The sequence below is a fragment of the Tupaia chinensis genome, unplaced genomic scaffold, assembly GCF_000334495.1.
Source record: "Tupaia chinensis unplaced genomic scaffold, TupChi_1.0 Scaffold142468_1, whole genome shotgun sequence".
Lineage (NCBI taxonomy): Eukaryota > Metazoa > Chordata > Mammalia > Scandentia > Tupaiidae > Tupaia > Tupaia belangeri.
The window spans coordinates 26444-47559 of NW_006202317.1; the positions used below are offsets into that span (position 1 = coordinate 26444).

General features: G+C 39.0%; 2 pseudogenes; both read right to left on the reverse strand.

Annotated features, from left to right (window-relative positions):
- LOC102497920 (40S ribosomal protein S14 pseudogene) overlaps window positions 1-1440 on the reverse strand; it is a 10367-nt pseudogene extending 8927 nt beyond the window's left edge.
- Window positions 1441-20565: 19125 nt separating this feature from the next.
- Window positions 20566-20680, reverse strand: LOC114005122 (uncharacterized; annotated as a pseudogene).
- Window positions 20681-21116: the final 436 nt, after the last annotated feature.

The window sequence follows — 21116 nt, forward strand, 5'->3', positions numbered from 1 at the left end:
AGGGGCGGCCCGGGGCCCAAAACCATCGCCACCATACTGGACGAGATACAAAACACACAGGGGAAGAGGTCAATGTGAGGTGCACTGAGAAACACAGGGCAAGTTATTCTTTGTCTTGGGGCAAAATAATAGAGAGGCCTGGTTATTGCCTTGGGCTGGATACAAGTTTACAAGGAGGTCTTATAGCATCAGGGAGGCAATCACTGCTTGAGAGACAGTTCTCTTTCCAGGCATGCAGGGCAGAATGAGTGATTTTAGTTCTCTGCAAAGGGGCTTAAAACAAAGCAATGATTAATGGGGCAGCAGGAACAAAACGGAGTGAAAGAAGACAATGCTTGGATCCAGGTTAGAACTAGCATGATCTACATATGGCTTTGCAACACTTCAGTTAAAAAAAAAAATCTTGAGTGCTCATATGAGAGGGGCTTGGCAGTGTCTTCCTCTTCCCTATCTTTATATCCTATATCTGCAAAGACTCCACAGTTATCACTACGTTTCATTAGTTTAGCATTACACACATCTTAATCTGTTAAGATAGACTCCCAAGACTAAACATAATCTGGAGTCATTTTGACTCTATTAAGGCTCAGGTAGAAAATAGAGAAGAGCTTATAAAAACCCATACTACCTGTGATCTATTCAGACTTTAGATGTCAACTTTGGAACTCACTTCATTTTCTGGGCTGGAAAATAAAAGCAGGATGTGGAGATGCTCATCAAGGATCCTCAGTGTGGCTGCAGGGTCTGTTCTGAGCCCTTGTTCCACACCTCCCTGGATCTTGAACCTTAAATACTGCTGCCTTTGTACTTGCATTTACCACCCTTGATCCTGGCAGGTTCTTTACATAGCAGGGATCTAGGCCTTAGTTGGAGCATGATCTCTTTGGGTAATGGCTTTGGTTTTTATTGAGTCCAATTGTTTGATTTTTTTTTTTTTTTACACAAAGGCAATTTATTAACAGAAAAGAGTAATTTGAGGAGTCCTGTCCATAGACAGCTATCACGGTGACACCCTTTCCTGTGGGTGCTGGTGGAGGGGATGGGGGTGACATCCTCAATCTGCCTGATTTTCACACCCAGCAGGCAAGGGCTCTGAGGACTGACTGGGCCCTGGGATCAGGGGTCTTGGTCCTATTTCCCTCTGTGGTCTGGAGCTTGATTGCAGGGTAGTGATGTCCAGTTCCTTGCACCTCTGCTGCCAAGCTGGCTGCCCAGATGTGGCCCATACAGCAAGGATTCATCTTGGGCAGCCTCACTTTCATCCCACCAGTCAAACGGCAGATGGTTTACTTGCCAGAAAGATCAGTGACATGGACAAAGATATCACATCATTGAAAGATGCAAAGATGTAGCAGCCACCAACAGATTCTCCCCTTCAGCCACCTGAGGTTCAAGGCAGATGACCTGTTCTTTCTTTTCCTCCCCCTTGCAAGATGCCATTTCTGCACGTTGGCTCAATACTCTCAATTATTTGTGATTTTTTTTTTCTTTTTTTTTTTAAGAAGTTTTAGCTATAGGGCGCGTGTGCTCACCAGAGAGACATAGAGAGACAGAAAGCAAGAAATCTACCCCCCAGGGGGGATGGCCATGCCACAATCCCTTCTCCTCTCAGGATCTTGGGCACACTCGCACACGTGCCCGGCCTGAGTTTAAGCCACCAGATCCGGGACTCGAACTGCGGTCGACTACATGGGAGTCCAGCGACATAGCCATTATGCTAACTGCTGGTCCCTATTTGTGATTTTTTTTTTTAAATCTTTTGCAGTTCAAAAAGAAGTAATCTGAAAATATTTTTGCTCTTCCTATATTTTGGGCTTTAGAGAAACTGATTTCTAAACTCACACTAAGAACTTCACTGAAGGCTTGAACTTTTACCAACACACTCACCTAAACTTATTTATTTTCCTATTATATAAGAGGAAAAGGTTAACATCTACTTGTCAGAAAACTAGCAGAAGTTTGCAACAACTTGTCTACAAGAAGATTGATGCTTTAAATTGCCGACTCCAAGATCCTCATTGGACTATATTTTTTTAAGAGGGTCAGTCTTAGCAGAAAGAATGTAAATAAGTCTGTATCTATTTCATCCAAGAGCTTTCAAAAGGGCATTCAGCTTTAGGTCTTTGTTTTTCTTGTGTCTCTTCCTTCCTCTGGCAGAAATCCTCATATAAAGGCCTTGCCATCAATCTTCTTTGGGGAGGGGTTCTTCCTTTGTTCCCTCTGGATTTTCCTGCAACGCTTGGAGCCCAGAAGCTTTTGAAGCTGCTCCTTATGTTACAAAGTCTGTGGCATGAAACCTAAATTATTTCTGCCTTAGGCGTTGGTTCAGTCTCTTGTTCTCTTATGTTCTCTCTTCTCTCTAGCTCCAAGTGTCCCTTGGACCACCCTGTGTTCATTAAAATTTTATGACAGAATGGATTGGAATTTAGGCATGAGTTTGTGGAAACATGGATAAAGGTAGTTCGATCTATTTAGCTTCAAGGTTTCAGCCTGTTTTTAGCTAAGCAAAAATAAGAGCCTACTCTGCTGAGCTTTCAAACTAAAGCCTCATAGTAATCAAATGAGTAGACTTGCCTGCATTTTACTCACATCATGTATTTGTCCTTGCGTGATCTAAGTTTTTTTTTACAGATGGTGTCATTTTAAGATAATGAATTACTTGAACATGATTTTAGGTTAAAGGGAAGGGGCTAGTGGATAAAGGATATAAAGTCAGAAAATAAAGGGACTATTGAAGCAAAGTCCCTTTATTTTTCTTGTCCATTTATTTTCCTTGAGGTATAATGTGAAGGGTTGGTGGTAAATGAACAGCCAAGATTATCTGAAGATCCAGAGTTTTATGGCTAAACAAACTTTCTCTCAGCATATCTTATTCCAAACATTGCCCAATATTCATTCCACTTTTATTTCAGGTTTAATCCAATCCCACGAAGGATACCAGCTACATCAATATTCGCTCTATTTTGATTCTTCATTTTCTCTTTCTCCACTAACTTCATGTTAGACAGTAACTTGGACATGTTCATAGGCTAAGAACAGCAACAGCCATAACAAGGACAAAGATGTGAGTTGGGTAATACTGGAATGTGTATTAATCTAAAGTGTCTCCTGTGGATGTAACAGTTCTAGATACATGCAATTTGGGAATCAAGAGAATAGAGTAAGGAATGAGGCCTGGATATCTAAGAAACTAAATATGAAAATTAAAGGCATACATTAGAATAGTTTTTGTAAGTGGATACAGGTGTATGCATTCCATAGTGATTTTGGATTTTTGGTACCTAAAAGTTTAAAATCAGGCTATGGCATCAGCTCCTTTGAAGAGGTGGTAGGACCTGAGATGCTGTTTTAATTCTGTTTAAATCCTGAAGTAGGAGAAATAGGTCAAAACTCAGTCTTAAAACAGTTCATCCAAAATGAGGACCCAGGTGGGATCCACATTAATACAGATAAGCAAACATTCATAATCCAAGACTGAATTGTTGGGTAAGTTCTGAAAGTAGAACACTTTCTCTGGAAAAAGACCATGCATCTCTTTCTGAGGGAGAAATTCAGCAAAGGAGCTAGATTATCCATTAGCAACACAGTTATACTGAAATAAGGATTTGCCTCACAGAATTTTGAATCAGAATTCTTAGGTGCGAGGCTTGAGTAATATACATGCCTTATACAGACTTTCCTGAGACATTTTTCATATGTCTGGCTTGAAATCTGCTTGTCAGTTGTGACTATTGGGCCAGTCTCTTAAAAAGAGAGAAGGGAGTGTGAATTGAAAATTTAGTTTCATAGCCTCTCATATTCGTGGAATTCAGACATGTTTCCTGAAACTCCTCAGTTGAACCTGAAATATATTTGGCTCACCTAGCTCTTAGTATAGAGGTGTAATGTCAGGTACAGGGCTCCCCAGTCAATAACAGGAAAAGGAGACAATCAAACTGAAGGGACTTTAGTGGTCTTGCTTAAACAATGGCATGGCAGAGCAGGTAAAGGATTTGGTGTTTTGATCTTGTTTGACAAAGTTCACAAATAATGGTGATTTTGTGAGTTCCCTGCTAATCAGACTGTTGGGGATTGAGTTAGAGAGATCTCAGTTTTTGCAGGTGCCCTCATAAACTGGCTTTGGCCTGATGCAGACATTAAAGGCTTGCTATTTCTACATGTGAACAGCAGGACAAGTTTGCTGGGTGGAGAAATCTCCTCTCTTGCTTAGTGGGATTTCTGAACCTTCTCATGATTTTTTTTTTTAAATGGAAAGAGAAAAGATAACTAAATTAAAAGTCAAAGTGCTGGGGACCATCGATGGGGTTGGTTACATCACTGGACTCCCATGTAGTCGACCATGGTTCAAGTCCCCGACCCCGTGACTTAAACTTACACCGGGTGCGTGTGTGTGCGTGCCCAAGATCCTGAAAGGAAAATGAAGGAAAAAGAATTGCAGAGTGATCATCCCTGCTGGGGATGATTTCTCCCTTTCGGTCTCTGACTCTTTCTGTCTCTCCAGCAAGTGCTTGCCTCCAATAGCAAAAATCTCTTAAAAAAAAGAGTCAATCCCCTGGAAAACAATGTTCATTACAGTTGGCACTGGATTTCCCTTCCAGAGGATGTCCACCTTCTGTTCCTGGAATAGTGAATACAGTGACGAAAAATCATGCAGCCAGGCTAATTGATGCTTCTGCAAAGCATAGATTTTAAGCTGGGGTAGGCACCTGAACTATCTGTTAATTCATTCCTAATTGTCTTCCTTTTCTATCCCTTATGACACTATACCAGAAGGATTTACCCCATGCAATTCAGTGTTTTGAAAACATTTTTATGAAGGCTACTTTCTATTCCATTATATGATTTTTAAAACATGTATTTGAACATTTTATTGTACTGTTAAGAATGAAGGTTGTTTCCAGTTTTTAGTTGTTATGAATCATGTTGCCATGGATATTTTTGTACTAAACCTTCAACAAATCTATTATTTCCTTACAGTAGATTCCTACATGCATAATTACGAAGTAAGAGTATAATAGTTAAATATGTGAACATACATATGTATGCATGTTTATGATATAAAACCTGTTCTTTTAGAAAAACAATAATAGAGATAAGCAAACATTCATAATTCAAAGCCCAGAGTTTAATGTAGTTAACATTTCACCATACAATTTTTAAAGTTTATTTCTTCCATGAGTAGGAAAAACAGAGAAAGAGAGAGAAGGTACTTTCAACTAAGTCTTCATGCTGTGTTCTAACCCTTAATCTCACCCAGCGAGAATCACAGGCAGATGTGCAAACATGTAGTATACACAAAGAAATTTCTGGAAGCAAGCCAGGGATCTTCCCATGTGGCTTCAGAATCATGGAACGTTGTGCTATTATTGTGTCACCATGGCTGTCCAACTGCATAATCTGTTGGAAGTGTTTTACACATGCATCATAATAAACTTTTCAAAGACTCGTTATAGCTCTGGTCACATTGCTGTCTGGAGGAACATGCTAGTATACATTCACCCACTGAATACAGGCACCTAAAATATTATAATGTTAAAAATGGATCTGTAGGAAAATCATATGATAGTTATTTTTACTCAAAAATATGTGCCTCTAATCAATTTATTATTTTGCATGTTGATTTTTATTTCTTTTTGTAAGTTGATTTTTTCTTTTGTTGCTTTCTTCTGCACAGAAAAAGATGCTCAAATATCATCACAAAGAATTAACTACTGTTTTTATTTTGTAAGTTGTGCTCAGTCTTTATGTTTGTAAATTGGTTAGTTTACACAACTAATGTATTAATATAATGTCTTTTTAATGAGAAGTACATATCTTATTAGAGTCCCTCAAACCTGACCACTCCTTTATTTCTCTCCCCCAAGCAAAATACACATTCACACTTACAATTGTACTCATATATACTTCAAAATGCGTTCACAGGAAGTACATAATGTGTCTGCATTGTTCTTAAAATCCGTTCTGATTCACCAAGCATGTTTTTGAAATATTCATGTTGATAACATTGAGCCATTTCACTGCTTTGAACTGCTGCTTATACGGTCTAGATGTATGCACATACAGATTTACATATCCTTTCTCTTATTGTCGGACATTTAGTTTGTATAATTTTTAAAAAAGTAGTCTCAGTTCTCCAAGGGTATAGGAGAGAGTTTAATTTTTTTCAATAACTACAAAGACAGTGCTTCTCTGAAAACTCTCTCTTGACCCCTCCTGCTGAGTAGTAGGGTCCCTTAATTGCAGCTCATTTGAGTCAGTGCAGTCACTTTCCATTATTGAATCAGTCCCACTTCAGTTCTTTAAGGCTCCATAATGTACATTTTATCACTGTAATTTCATATTTGACTCAAAGCAATATCCCCTTTCTCTTCTAGATCTCCACATCCGAACAAAAGTCTGGTTGTAAGGTTTTGGATTAGGGGTCAAATTATACTGCTCAAGACTCATCTTCTAAACTTGTCCCATCCCCCTTTTAATCTTTTTTTTTTTCTCCATGCTGATGTTGGCCAAAAGGAGAGAGGGGACTAAAACTTACCATCTGTTTGAAAAGCCCAGCCTGGAGCTTCTCTGTTGGGTTGGCTGTAAGCACGTACCTAGAGGCTGGTCTCACTGTGTTCAAATGGTAGCCAGCTTCCCACAGAGCAGCTCACCATGCTCCTCCCAAACAGCAGCTCCTGGTCTCATGGCACATCCATTGCCAGCAAGAGAGCAGAGTCCAATCTCTCTACATTCTGCAGCCCCTGATTCTGGGTCCAGTAAGCCAGGACAGCAGCTGCTTTCTACACCTCTGGAAATGGAGTCCTGGCAATCACACTCAGTGCCCCCAAACAACTGGCTTCCCTCTATGCTGTTTCTTCCTTAGGTTTATTCCCTTGCATCTGTAGCATGGTTTACATGGTGACTGAGCAGAAATCTAACTAGAGATAAAATGTCAGTTTTCCTTTCTGGTAGACATCTCCAAGTCTGTCCAGTGATTCTCCTGACCATTCCTTTCCTGGCTATGAGAACTCAAAGACCTTCTCAGCAACTCTTCTCATCCTCTCAGTTTACTCCATGGAGTAGGAGAGGGATTGTGGTCATGTGCAAGTTCTACTGAAATGTTAGCCCTAGGTAGGCTTCTGGGACATAAGTACATAGATAGTTCTCTGTACTTAGAGAATGGGAGACAATTAATGGTTTTCTTTGTTCCCATCTGTACACTTTAGTTAGTTCTAAGAAAAAAGGCTAAATCCCACTTTGTATCCCATAGCATCTTTTCACTATAGTTTAAAGTTTCTCTTGTTCCCACAATGCTCTTCTGACATCCTTATGCCAACCTTCCTATACATATGTATGTGAGCTTGTGATGGAAAATTCCTAAAGGAGAGCTGCTGGATTGTAGAGTACACTCATTTCAGTTTTACTATTAAAATTGTCAAATTGCTTTTCAGAATGACAGTGTGAATTTGTACCCTTTCAGCTGTGTAAGAGTGTATTTGTCCAAATCACATTTGACATTACAGGCTTTCTAATTTATGAATAAAAATTTCTAACTTATGAATGAAAAACATTTTTAATGTGCCTTTCCCTGATTTCCATGTAATGAGTATCTTACCATTGTCCCCTCTTTCCTTGTTGTGGTGCTTATTTTTATTTATGTTTATGACATCTTTACTTTTAAAGAATAAGTGCCTTGTCACAGTACATTTCACTACCTACCCACTTCCAGTTATGAAGTCTCTTCAAAAAGTTCATAGAAAATTCATATCATGAGGACTAGCAGTTGGTGTAATGGCTATGTCGCTTGACTCTCACGTAGTCAACTGCGGTTTGAGTCCCAGTGGCTTAAACTCATGCTGGGTGCAAGTGCATGGATGCCCCAGATCTTGAGAGGAGATAGGAGAAGGGATTGTGGTGTGGCCATCCCCACTAAGGGGTGATTTCTCGCTTTCTGTCTCTGTCTTTCTGGCGCACGCATGCACACACCCTACAGCAAAAGTCTCTCAAAAAAAATTCATATTATAAAAAAGCTATGCATGAATTTCAAAATACTTCTTACAAAAATCATTCACACTTGGGAACCAGCAGTTAGCGTAATGGCTATGTCGCTGGACTCCCACGTAGTCGACCGCGGTTCGTGTCCCGGACCCGGTGGCTTAAAACTCACGCCGGGCACGTGTGCGTGCGTGCCCAAGATCCCGAGAGGAGAATGGAGGAGAAGGGATTGCAGCGTGACCATCCCCCCTGGGGGGTGATTTCTCGCTTTCTGTCTCTATGTCTCTCTCTGTCTGTCTGGTGAGCGCACGCGCCCTACAGTGAAAATCTCTCAAAAAAAAAAAAATCATTCACACTTTAACTCCATTTTTCCTGAGATTTTTGAAGTCTTCTCATATTAGTAGCCTTTTAATTTAGTTAGAATAATCTTTATTGTAAATTGCCAGAGGGCACATGCTCTTGCCAGGGGAAATGAGAAGTTAGACAACACTCCCTATGGGGAACAGTCACATTGTATTCCCTTCCTCATTTCTCCTTTCAGGATTTTGGGCATGCACAAACATGCGTCTGGCATGATTTCAAGCTGCTAACTCTGGGACTCTAACTGTCCAGTTGTCCACATGAAATCCAACCATTGTACTTTAACCACCAAGTCACCAAATTGCCTCAGAATAATCTTTCTAACATTTAAATCTGCCATGACACAAGCTTGCTTAAAATACGGGATTTCTAATGGCCTCCAAGATATATTTTAAACTTAACAAACATGCAAATTCCTTTAGAATGTGTCTTCTGTATAATTTTTCACTCATCGATTATTGCCTACCTTATATTCTGTGCATTCCATTCATATTGAATCACCTAGGGCTAATCAATATTCCATTCCTCTCATGCTTCCCTGTTTGACATATACAATGGACTTATAAAAATTCAAGAGGAAATGGAATTGAAGCACAAGTTTAACTTGGTGCCAATTCTTTTTAATATCCATGCAGAGTTTTTTTCATAATGTCCTTCTTTTACCAACATTGTGAAGATCCTTGTATTTCTTTCTGAAATGACTTTATACTTCTCAACTTCTACCCTTTTCAAAGACTTATGCCTCATCTCCTCTGGTCACTCCTCATTCCTCAGTGCAACTAAAGTATCTTCCTGAATACTCTTCTAGTCATTCTTGTCTAATATTCACATGATGTTTTTGTGGACAGGATTATAGGTTAATGATCCATGCTGTTCTGATATTTAGCATAGCATATTGTATGACCTGATGAAAACTTACTTTGAGTAATTGGCTGAAGCTAAACTATAGTAACTGAGATAACTGGAAACTGAGGGAATAGGTAAAGAACGGAGGCATGGAATGAGTGAAGATTAGTGATTCAAAAGTAAGTCACTTTGTGGGACCAGCAGTTAGCATAATGGCTATGTCGTTGGACTCCCATGCAGTCGACTGCAGTTTGAGTCCCAGACCCTGTGGCTTAAACTCATGTCGGGTGCGTGTGTGTGTGTGCCCAAATCCCGAGAGGAGAATGGAGAAGGGATTGCGGCATGGCCATCCCCACTGGGAGGTGATTTCTCGCTTTCTATCTCTCTGTCTGGTGAGGGCGCGCACCCTATGGCAAAAAAACTCTCAAAAAAAAAAGTAAATCACTTTGTGTGATAGTATTTTACAATGAAATTTTCTTAGAATATAAGCAAATATGTATCAAGTACCTAAGTGATCCTGACAATTTTCAGTGGAGGAGTCACAAAAAAAGTGACTGGAAACCTGGGTACACAATGTAAAATAATCAAACTATCTACATCAAATGGGCTAAGGATGAGAATTAAAAGAGAAGTTATTAATAGGGTTTTGAGGGAAGGCTGCTGGTGTACACTGAGTTCTCTAATTCATCTTAGTTGTAAAAATGTAGGTTATATCTGGTCCATACTTCAAGCCTATGAGGCCTTCACTGGGAGCACTCAGAGGTGACTTGCATACTGTAATGGTGTCGGGTTCCTGTCTGAAAACAGTGTAAAACACTGTGGCTGATTACCTGAAAACTAAAGAGCCTTGAGAGTTGCTACACTAAGTGTCCTGTGCTCCCAACATTTGTTGGGGGGAGAACATATGACTATTTCTCACAGGCCAGTAATGGGTTAGGTGTAAGATAAAGTTGGACAGAGTCACAGCATTCCCTGGAGGTACAAATAAGTTTCAGCAGAGATAAACTGAGATTAGCACTTGATTTTCAAAGTCTGAAGATGAATAAGTGATCAAGCCAACTAGAATAGAGATAAAAGGAGCACTCCCCCACCATTGCCCTGAAGATTCCATGGGAGCACTAGGAGAAAAGGGTCATCTTTAATTATCTGCCAATAAAGCACCCTTTGATTAAAAACTTTCCATAACCCTGCTCCTCTCTATTTCTGTTTCTTTTTTTGTTTCATTATTCATACATTAAATCACTATACATCATTTAGATTGTGAAGAGACTTTGCCCAGCATGATAAACACCTCAGTCCAGCTCAGTTGAGACCACCATACACATCCTTGTCAACAGATAATAAACCTTATCTGTGTCCCATAAGTGTCTTACCTCTCCATTTTTCCCCCAAATTTCCTTTCCTACACTCTTCCCTTCCCACACTTTTTCCACTTTGTCTCTAGTGTCCATTACAATTTATAATGCTTTTATGTTCCCTAGTCTTTCAGTCTTTACCATAGAGTGCAGACAGTCAGTATATCTTAAGTGGAGACATACAATGTTTCTCTTTCATAGCCTGACTTGCTTCACTCAGCAATAAATCTTCCATATCCATCCACTTTCTAATTCCAGGACCTTGTTAATTTATGGCTGAATAGTATTCCATGAAGAATATGTGCAACTTTCTCCACTCCTATTCAATGCAGTACTGGAAGTTTGAGTCAATGTGATCAGACAAGAGAAGGAAATAAAAGGCATTCCAATAGGGAAAAAGAAGAGTTGAAATTATCTCTATTTGCAGATTACATGATCAGTATATAGAAGATCCAATAGTATCCAGAAAGATACTTCTCAAGAAAAAAATTCTTGAAGTAATTAAGGCATACAGTACAGTGGCAGGATTAATTTACAAATTAACTTATAAAAATCTATAGCATTTCTATATATAAACAACAAGCTGACTGAGACAGAAGAATGTAATTCCATTTACCATAGCCACAAGAAGTATAAGATACTTAGGAATAAAACTAACCAACAAAGTCAAAGACCTCTACAACGAAAACTATGAAAACCTTAAAAACAAAATTGAAAAGGACACTAAGAAGTGGAAGGAAATCCAATGTTCCTGGATTGGCAGAATCTATATTTCTATTTTAATTCAAGGTAGTCTGAAACTTTAACAAGATGTAATTGAAAAGTAAAGCAATGGTGAATAAAGATGAGAAACCACCTGTACTTTCTTACTTTCCTCTTGCTATTGGCTTCCTGTAATAGGTCAGAGGTGAAAGGAAGATACTAGAGACTTCTTCATTAATTTCAATTAAGTAATGACCTTGATTTTAAGGCTATTGGATGCTGCATCCAGCACAGCCAAAATGTATCACCCATGAAAACATGGGTGAGATGAAACACACAAGCAATGATCTTTTTTCTTTTTTTAGAACTATTTCATTTTATTATATTATAATTAATTTAACCAGAGAGAAAGAGGGAGAGAAATTAAGCCAGGTCCAGGACTCAAACCCAAGTCAGCCATGTGGAAGTCCCACACTCTAACTACCATGCCACTTGCCAGCTCCAAGATAAGGAATGATCTTTAACTGGGATGTGGGAGTGGGGGCGAATCTCAGGAATGTCACCTAGACTGGCTGATTCTTAGTCTATTTATTGAGAAAAGGGCGAGGGTGCCAGAGGGGCAGTAAGCATTTGCAAAAGTTTTTGTAGTTGTTGAGATAGCAGTAGGTCTGTGAGACATGTTGGAACTCTTGATCTGGCCGATGGGGGTCACATGTTCCTGTTTTCAGGACAGAGTAAGCACAGTGTTCTGTATTTTCTCACTCTGATAAGCATGCATCAACCATCTCAAGGTCCAACTGCTTTGCAACAGTTGGATTTTTGAGCATATGTAAATCTGGACAAATTATTCTTAAATTGAAACCTTAATTTATAAATTAAGAATCATCATGAATCCAATGGAGTATGGACTATGCCTAGATGTTATGTATTTTCCAGACAACATCTCACTTAATAAATGGGTAGGAACAGTGAAAGACAAAATAAAATGGCATTGTGATTTCATCCCATGGGTCATGCTTATTTAGTGTATTGATTACATTTTACTAAGTCTGGTGAGCACTTATAGTACAGTGGCAGCCACTTGAAGGCTCTGTGCCAGGGTAAACTATTTAAGTAATTTGTATTTTAAATTGTTTCTATTATGTCTTATAGACATGCAGATTTCTCTTAATTTTTTCCCTGGATATCAATGCTCAGGTTCCTCAACTTCAGCCTTTTGTCTTCTGGACTTCTTTGAGTTTAATAAGCAAGAAGTGGCACATATGGTGAGGCTCACTCAGATACACTAGAATAGGTTTTAATACCCTCCCATTATGGCCTCCTAGATAGAATCAATACTATTGATTAGAGTGTCTGAGTTGACCAGATAGCTACTTCTCTGAAAAGGATCACATAAGCCAGCCAGCTAGTGAAAGCTCACAGAAAGATAGACACAAAATTTCAGAGAATTCTTTGTGTAGACAAGGTTAGGAAGTTACAAGGAGGGAGGATATATATACTTGACAGTTTACTCTGTTTTTAGCATTAACTCTGATATTAGGAGTATTTTGCACTTAGTTCATTACAAAATTATTGCTTATTTACAAAAGAAAGGAAGGTCATCCTTTGTGTCTGATTTGTGGCCATGTACCTAGACTTGAAGTTTCTATAGCTTCTACTGGTTCTCCACCTTCAGCTTCTCTAATGGTTGGGTCAAGCCCAGCAGCAGACACTGTATCAATAGCTACACTTAAACTGTTTGAGTAATTCTTCTAAGAGCATAGTTCAGACACCTATAATAAATCCCAAATTCTGTATCATTCCTACTGGTTGTTTTTCTGATTGAACTTTGACTCATCTTGTCTCTATTCTTTTTCTTATACTACATTGTGAGATCACATCAGTCTTTGAATTTGGAGAGTCGATTTAATGTCAGCAGCTCCTGGTATTACCCTTGCTTACAGAGAACTGCCACCAAAGAACTGTTCATGTATATGTGAAGTCATAAAAACTAATTCCTTCACTAATGTGTTTCTTAAAGCCTTGGTAAAGGGAGATCCTACAACTCTTCTAGGGTGTAGAGTTAGTGGGTCGTTGAGTGAGACTTAAATAAGCGGATTCCAACAATCCCAGTATTTCTAGGACTTTGGATACCTTCCTTTATACACACCAAGTAAGTCCCAGCATTTAAACTACTTTTATTGTAGGCTATGCCTGAATCTAAGTTTTAATCCACCATTCAGGCATACTATTAGTGCCACTTAATACCATTAGAGTTAACAGTGAATTCAGAGTCTTTGCTGCATACACTTCATAATATTCATGCATTTAGCTTGGTCTAAACAGTTATTCTTTCTAATTTGATGCAACAACTATAGAATTTATTTCCATACATACTTGGAAGATTCTGTTCAATATAGAGAAAAGTTTGCAATGCTTTATGTAGTCTGAAACCTCATGAGTAGTGTTTATCACATAACTCAATAGATACTACCAGGACTTGAATTTATGCATAAGTCTGGAAGGAATATGGGTCCTGAGGGGAATATGGCAGGCCCCTGTGGGTAACTTTTAGGGAAATACAATAGAGGTTCTTCAGCTACAAAGAAGCTCATCTCCCAAGAGAAAAAGGCAAGTTCTGCTATTACTGGGGGAAAAAAAGGCTGGAAAATGTTCTCAACTTCATTAGAATCTTTCCATAAAATATCTTTGTCCAAGTTCTCAAGATCTTTCTTCTTCCCAATCAGCCCTAAAGGCAATGTAGAAAACCTATGAAGTTGGGACCAGCAGTTAGCATAATGGCTATGTCGCTGGACTCCCAGGTAGTCGACCGCGTTTCACGTCCTCGACCTGGTGGCTTAAACTCACACCGGCACATGTGCGTGCATACCCAAGATCTTGAGAGGAGAATGGAGGAGAAGGATTTGCGGCATGGCCATCCCCCCTGAGGGGTGATTTCTCACTTTCTGTCTGTCTGGCGAGTGCACGCGCCCTATAGCAAAAACCTCTCCCCCAAATAAAAGGAAACCTAGGAAGTTATGTATTCAATTTTAATTGGGCTTTAGGCACACACAGGATTAAGAACATTGATTTGATTTTTAGAAGTATTGGCCTAGTGGCTGTTGGAGGTAACATTTTTCTTTTAGAAAAAGTCATAATAACTTTCTGATCCCTTACTGGATCTTCTAGTGGAAATTTAAAGCTACAGGTCATCTTTTTCTTTCTCCAAGTTCTCCAGTGAATTTATCAAAATAACCTAACCTCAAAATATTCTATTTTAACTAAAAAAATATTTATGGTTGTAAACACTTTGTCACTCAAAACATTTCCTTCTGTAGTTTCCTTCTATGGGTGCTTGGATACAGCTGTCTCTAGGTGATCTTTTAGTTAACTGTATTGTCAATAAATGTCTTGGATTTTCCTCTTTAACATTGGCCACAGGTTCGTTAATATAGTTAAGTCCAATCAGATCATAAAACCAATTCCAAATTCCCATTTTAAAGATCCTGTTGTCTAGTACCACATCTGGTACCAATAACCATATCAGTTCAGGATTCATTCTAAGAAAAAGAACCACAATACCATAAAATGAGAAAGTTATTCTGAGAATTAGACATTGCACAATTGTGAAGGAAGCTGGAAGGCTGGAACTTGCACAGAAATATTGAAGCTGGCATATGTGATTGTTATAGTAAGACCATCAAGAGATACTAGTTCAGAAGCCTATGAATGTTATTTACTCTTCATGTCTACTGTCTGTGTGAATTTGCAGGAAGACATCTGACAATAGGCCTGAGATTTCTTTTGGGTAGCAGATAATATTCATTTTCTGTTGCTACAAAATAAACCACCACAAATTTAGCAATTTAAAACACGTATTTATTATCACACAATTTCCCTGGGTCAAGAGTCTGAACACCGGTTAGCCTAGTCTTCTCCTTAAAATATCACAAGGCTTCAGGCAAGGTGTTAGGCGGGGTTAGGGTCTCTTAAGCTCACATGATTTTAGGCAGAATTCATTTCACTGTAGTTGTAGAACTCATGGAGGTTTCACTTTCAAGGTTAGTAGGAGTGAATTTCTCTGATACCTTTCAAGGCTCTTTTTTTAAAACAAATTTGGAGACCAGTTAATAGTGAAGCAGTTATGCAGCTGGACTTCTACATGACTGACTGCTGTTTGAGTCTTGGACTTAATGGCTTGATACTCACACCAGGTGTGTATGCATGTGTGCCCAAAATCCCGGGAGGAGAATGGAGAAGGGATTGAGGTGTGGCCATACTCCATGGAGGGCAATCTCCCACTTTCCTTCTCACTCTTCGTCTTTCTCTCTGGTGAGTATAGATGCCCTATGGTGAAAAATTCTTTATTATAATTTATAATCATTGTTTCTATAGAATGAGTTCTCAAAGCATAAATTCATTGTATGTCCAGCAAGTCAAAGACACTACTGTGAACAATAACTTTCCACTCTTGTGTCTGCTAAATGTTCGTTTTGTTTTGTTTTGTTTTTCCTGAGTCCCTCAGTATCAACCCAACTGACCATCCCTTCCTATATAGTCTCTGGTATCTACATTTACTGTCTCTACCTTTATATCTTCCAATCTTCAGTTTCTGCCATAGGGTGAAGGCTTTTTCAAAGACTTCTATAGTTATGTCAGATCCACCTAGATAAGCTTCATTGCAATTAACACAAAGTCACCTGATTAGCAAACAAATTGGGGGATGATACCCATTATATTCACAGCTTCCACCCACACTCCATAGAAGGGCATTATACAAGGAGAGTACACCAGAGAGTAAGAACCTTGGGGACTCAGAATTCTGCCGTGTAGGGCTGACAGCTGAGAAAGGAGATGGGCATAGAATAGAGGAAGGCCTAGATAAACTGGAATCTGTCAGCACATCTGTATCTTTTTCTTATCTTTCACCTGTGACAGACTTCAGCGTATAATAATGGCTGTTGGTTTACTTCATTGTCCCCAAAACCATTTGGACTTGCCCAACTCTAAACCCAGAAACTTATAGGGATAAGGACTGTGGAAAATGTAGTTTATAGTATAACCAACTTAACAGAAAAGGCAGCACAGCCAGGGTGGGGAAAGTATATTAGATTTCACTGAGCAGGGAATAGATAGCCACTCCTCATAAAACCCATCATGTATTACAAAATTGTTATTGTTTTCATATAAGGAGAGCTTCTTCTTGTACCATGAATAGAGCCAACCGACCTGAGTTGCCTCAATGAAATGAATCCAGCCATTTTCTGTTTGTTTTGGGTATTAAAAAATTGATGGTCTCTACTATTACATTTGTGACACAGCTGGATCACAATGAATTTCTTTTTTTTAAAGTGAATTTCAAATAAATCAGACTTTTCTATTTCATGCTATTTAAATGAACATTTGATAGCAAGATAATATTTTACTTGCGATACTGAATTCTGTATTTCTCTATAATGCGTCTTTCCATAAGGAACTCAGGTGTTTTTACTTCTGGCGTGCTTATTATCATGTATTAGTAAGGGCACATCGCATTTATATTGTTTTATAGTCATAAGAAAGTTTTGAGGGAACTAGCAGTTAGCGTAATGGCTATGTTGCTGAACTCCCACGTGGTCGACCATGGTTTGTGTCCCGGACCCGGTGACTTAAAACTCATGCCAGGCACGTGTGCATGCATGCCCAAGATCCTGAGAGGAGAATGGAGGAGAGGGGATTGTGGCGAGACCATCCCCCCTGGGGGGTGATTTCTCACTTTCTGTCTCTATGCCTCTCTCTCTCTGGCAAGCACATGCACCCTATAGTGAAAAACCTCTCAAAAAAAAAAAAAAAAGAAAAAAAACAGTATTGATTAGATATAATCTATAAAATCAGCAAATTAGAAAATGCCAACGTATTCAATAAATTGGATTGCTTCCAAATAAATTATTCTATATTTACAAAAAAAAGAACACTTGGTTAGGGAAAAATGTAAGATGTTAGGCATAGGAAAAAATATCATGAATTAAGACTTAGAAGTTTTAATGAACAGATCCCATGGTGCAGTGGTTAAGCCCTGTGCATAGGGAGTCAGCTGGATCTTACATGGCTGACCCTGGTTCAAATCTAGGCCCTAACAGCGTGGAAAACACATCAGTTATGTGTAAATGTGTGTCGAACACCAAGGGGATGGAGAAAAAGTAAAATGGACTGTGGCATAACCATGTCCTTCTAAGCAATGCTTTCTTGTTCTCTTTCTTTCTCTTCTTCTGGTGAATGCATGCACCTCTGATAAATAAAATAGAAAATATTTAGAAGGTTTTGTTGCAAATTGCTCATGGGACCTTCATCACATTGCTTCAATTTCCTGTGCTTTTTTCCTTCTTTTCCTCAAACATCCTCTTCTAAAATGTTTGTATCCCCAGGACTAAGGATAATGCCTGATGCACTGTGCTCAAGATCTGTTGAATTATTCAACCACCAATCAAGTGCTCAATAAATCCATGGAAGGAGAGAATTTTAATTTCATTTTTTTTGTCACCTTTGATACTTCCTTGCCCTGATTTTATGGCAAGATTATCATTGACCTTGATAATTTTTTTCATACATGCACAAGAGCTAGAACTTCTCAACTGAAGCTGTGAGCTCAATGCTGCTTTAAATCCTGGAATGTCTTACATTTTGACTAATTGTGCAGATGGTGTGTCAAACTTCAGATACCTGATCAATTCTATTCCAATTGGATTAAATTGTTAACATAGGAGTTCTTTACATTGGCCTGGCCCAAAAAAGTGGGACATCCAGAGGTGGAGGCTAGTAGGTTATTAGGTGAGTTTGAAATTCTTAGTTTGTTGATTGGAAAAGAAGGTCTGCCTTGGAAATAGCTCAGCAAAATAAAATCTGTGATTTACTTCAATAGAGATTAGAAGGTTTACTATACATCTTAATTATGCCAGAGACAGAGTGCAGGAAGAGTCCTGTTATCAATGGGTCAGAATGGTCTGTTATTGTTTGTTTGGGTGATTTCCCCTAGGCCCTCTGGAAAGAATTGTAGAAATAGGAAAAAGCAGCCAGACTTTTGTTTTCACAAGTCTAACCAGAGTTTGAGTCCTGGCCCTGTCAACTTGAACACTCTGGAAATATGCACATGCCCAGGATCCTAATGGGATGAAGAATGGGAGGAAAAAGGATTGCAGGATGACCAGGCCCCTTTGGGGGTCCTTTTTCTCTTACACATATTTGTGACCTCTGATGTTAAAAATAAAAAGTATCAGAACCAGCAGATGACATGGTGGTTAAGGCACTGAACTCCCTCATGGTCTACCAGTTAGAGCCTCAGACAGGTGGCTTGAAAATTATGTCCACGTACATGTGTACATGGCCAAAATCCCAAGGGAGAATGGAAAAAGTGTTGCAGCATAGCCATTCCCCACACTGGAAGCTGATTTCTCACTTTCTCTCACTGGCTCTGTTTCACACATGCACCCTATGGCAAAAACAAGCAAAAAATTTAAAAAACCTTAAGATAAAAAGTATTTTTGCCTATAGTTGTGTTTTTTTAATGGCACTTGGTAGCGGTCACCTCATGCTGTGTTTAAACAGAGCCTGCATATTATAGTTTACCTAAATAAAAGGCATCTTAATTCTCTCATCTACTAGGTGCATGATGTGAATAACTTACTATCATCTCTGAAGTTACCTCATCTAGAAGAGGAAAAACTATTCACTATTTTGCAGTATTGCTATAAAGTTTTAATTCATAAGTATCCGACAAAATTCCTGAGATTGTAATTATGAATAAATGTTAACACCAAAATATAATAGCGATTATCATTCTTATGATCTTTTTATTCAATTACAAGGATTCTTTTTCCATACAATAAGACATGTGTTTGGATTCATTCTCTATCCATTTTCAGACAGACCCAATCAATAGCTACACTTTAGTTGTCTCATTGAAGCATTTGAGGCAATGGTTCATCAGTCCACTTTTTCTCCCATGAACTACTTGTTCCTAATATTTCTTCCTCCTCCTTTTTCTTCCTTTCTTCCTTTTCCCCCTTCTTTTTTTTACTGTTATCCCTGTGTTAGGATTTCTGTCAATCTAGGTATCAGATCTTGAATCCCATTTTTGGATACCTTGGTCTGGCACTCAAAATTGCTGTCACTTACATTTTGGTTCTCAGTTCTTTTGTATGTAGTCTCAAAGCTCACTTCTCCAAAATTTAATTCCCATTCCAACATCTGTTCACTGCCATCTTTCTCTTGAACCTGTGCGTAGATATCTGAGTTGGAATCTAATCTCTGTGTGTGAGGATGTGTACGAATGCAGATATGGGGCTTCGTGGTGCATTTTTTCCTAAGGAGGTTTTTGCTATAGGGCGCATGTGCTCGCCAGACAGAGCGAGAGACAGAGACAGAAAGCGAGAAATCACCCCCAGGGGGGGATGGCCACGCCGCAATCCCTTCTCCTCCATTCTCCTCTTGGGATCTTGGGCATGCACGCACACGTGCCTGGCGTGAGTATTAAGTCACTGGGTCCGGGACGTGAACTGCGGTCAACTACGTGGGAGTCCAGCGACATAGCCATTACGCTAACTGCTGGTTCCCGTGATGCATTTTTGATTTGTGATATTGTCAATATATTAGAGGTTTGTCAGAACATAACCATACTGTAAAACCAAAAGCATCTATATTTAAAAATTTATGTTGATTCCTGATGCTTTGAAACTAAATGAAATTCTTTCTTGATGTCTTTGGAAAAGTAGCATAAGAGGTTTGTCGTAAACACATAGCATAATTTCCCCCAAATCCTCTTCATGTGTTTCTGCTCCCACTTTTTTTTTTATTTATTCAATTGGTAATTTATTAATTTAAATATTGATTGAGCACAGACTGGAGAGTCCGCCAACCCAGGAACTCCCTTGCTCTATTTTCATCATAATCTTTATATTACATTGGATTACATATAACTTTACAGTGTATTACATTGCTTTTTCAAAAGGGAATGCCATGCATGTCAGTCAATACAGAGACATTAATCTCCCCGCTTCAACATTCAATATCTTTTCTATGTTTTCCCCAATCAGTATTATTATTCTAATTATTTTTTAAAACAGTCAATCACTATTTCTCATTTTGCTTGTAAAAATACTTTGCCCATCGTGAAGTACTTCTCAGACCAATCCAGTTGAGAATACTATACATGTCATCATCAATAGTTAATAAGCCATATCTGTTTCTCACTAACGTCCTGCCTCTCTATTGCTCACTTGCTATCTTTCTCTATCCTCTTCTCTTCACCTCCCCCATTCCACACTGTCCTATTCTCATTAAGTACCTTCACTGCTTTTATGTCCTCCAATTTTTGAAAAATATGGAATGCTTCACGAATTTGCATGTCATCCTTGCACAGGGCCATGCTAATCTACTCTAATCTACTCTATTGTTCCAATTTTTAGTATATGTGCTGCCGAAGCGAGCACCCACTTGCTTTCTCAAGAGCCTTTTATCCCACTGCTTGTTCTCCATCTCCCTTCTTGCTCCTCATCTCTTATTACTTGCCAAACTCTGTCTTCCCTACATTGTTCTTCTTTGTAAATAAATGTGGCTCCTAGTTTCTCTCAACCAATTATATCCACTCTTTATATCTCTATTATAAGAACCTGGGACCTGGTAGTTTTAAAAGGCTCCATGGTTTCATTAGAAAGTACTATGGGGGTGAGATCAGCAGATGGCTAATGGTTACGTCATTGGACTCCCACATAGTTATTCAAAGTCTAAGGCCAGGACTCCGTGGCTTAAAGTCACACCAGGAATGTATGTATGCATGCTCAAGATCCTGAGAGGAGAGTAGAGGAGAAGGGATTGCAGCTTGACCATTTGCCCTGGGGGGGGGGGGGGGGTTTTTTTTTTTTGTCT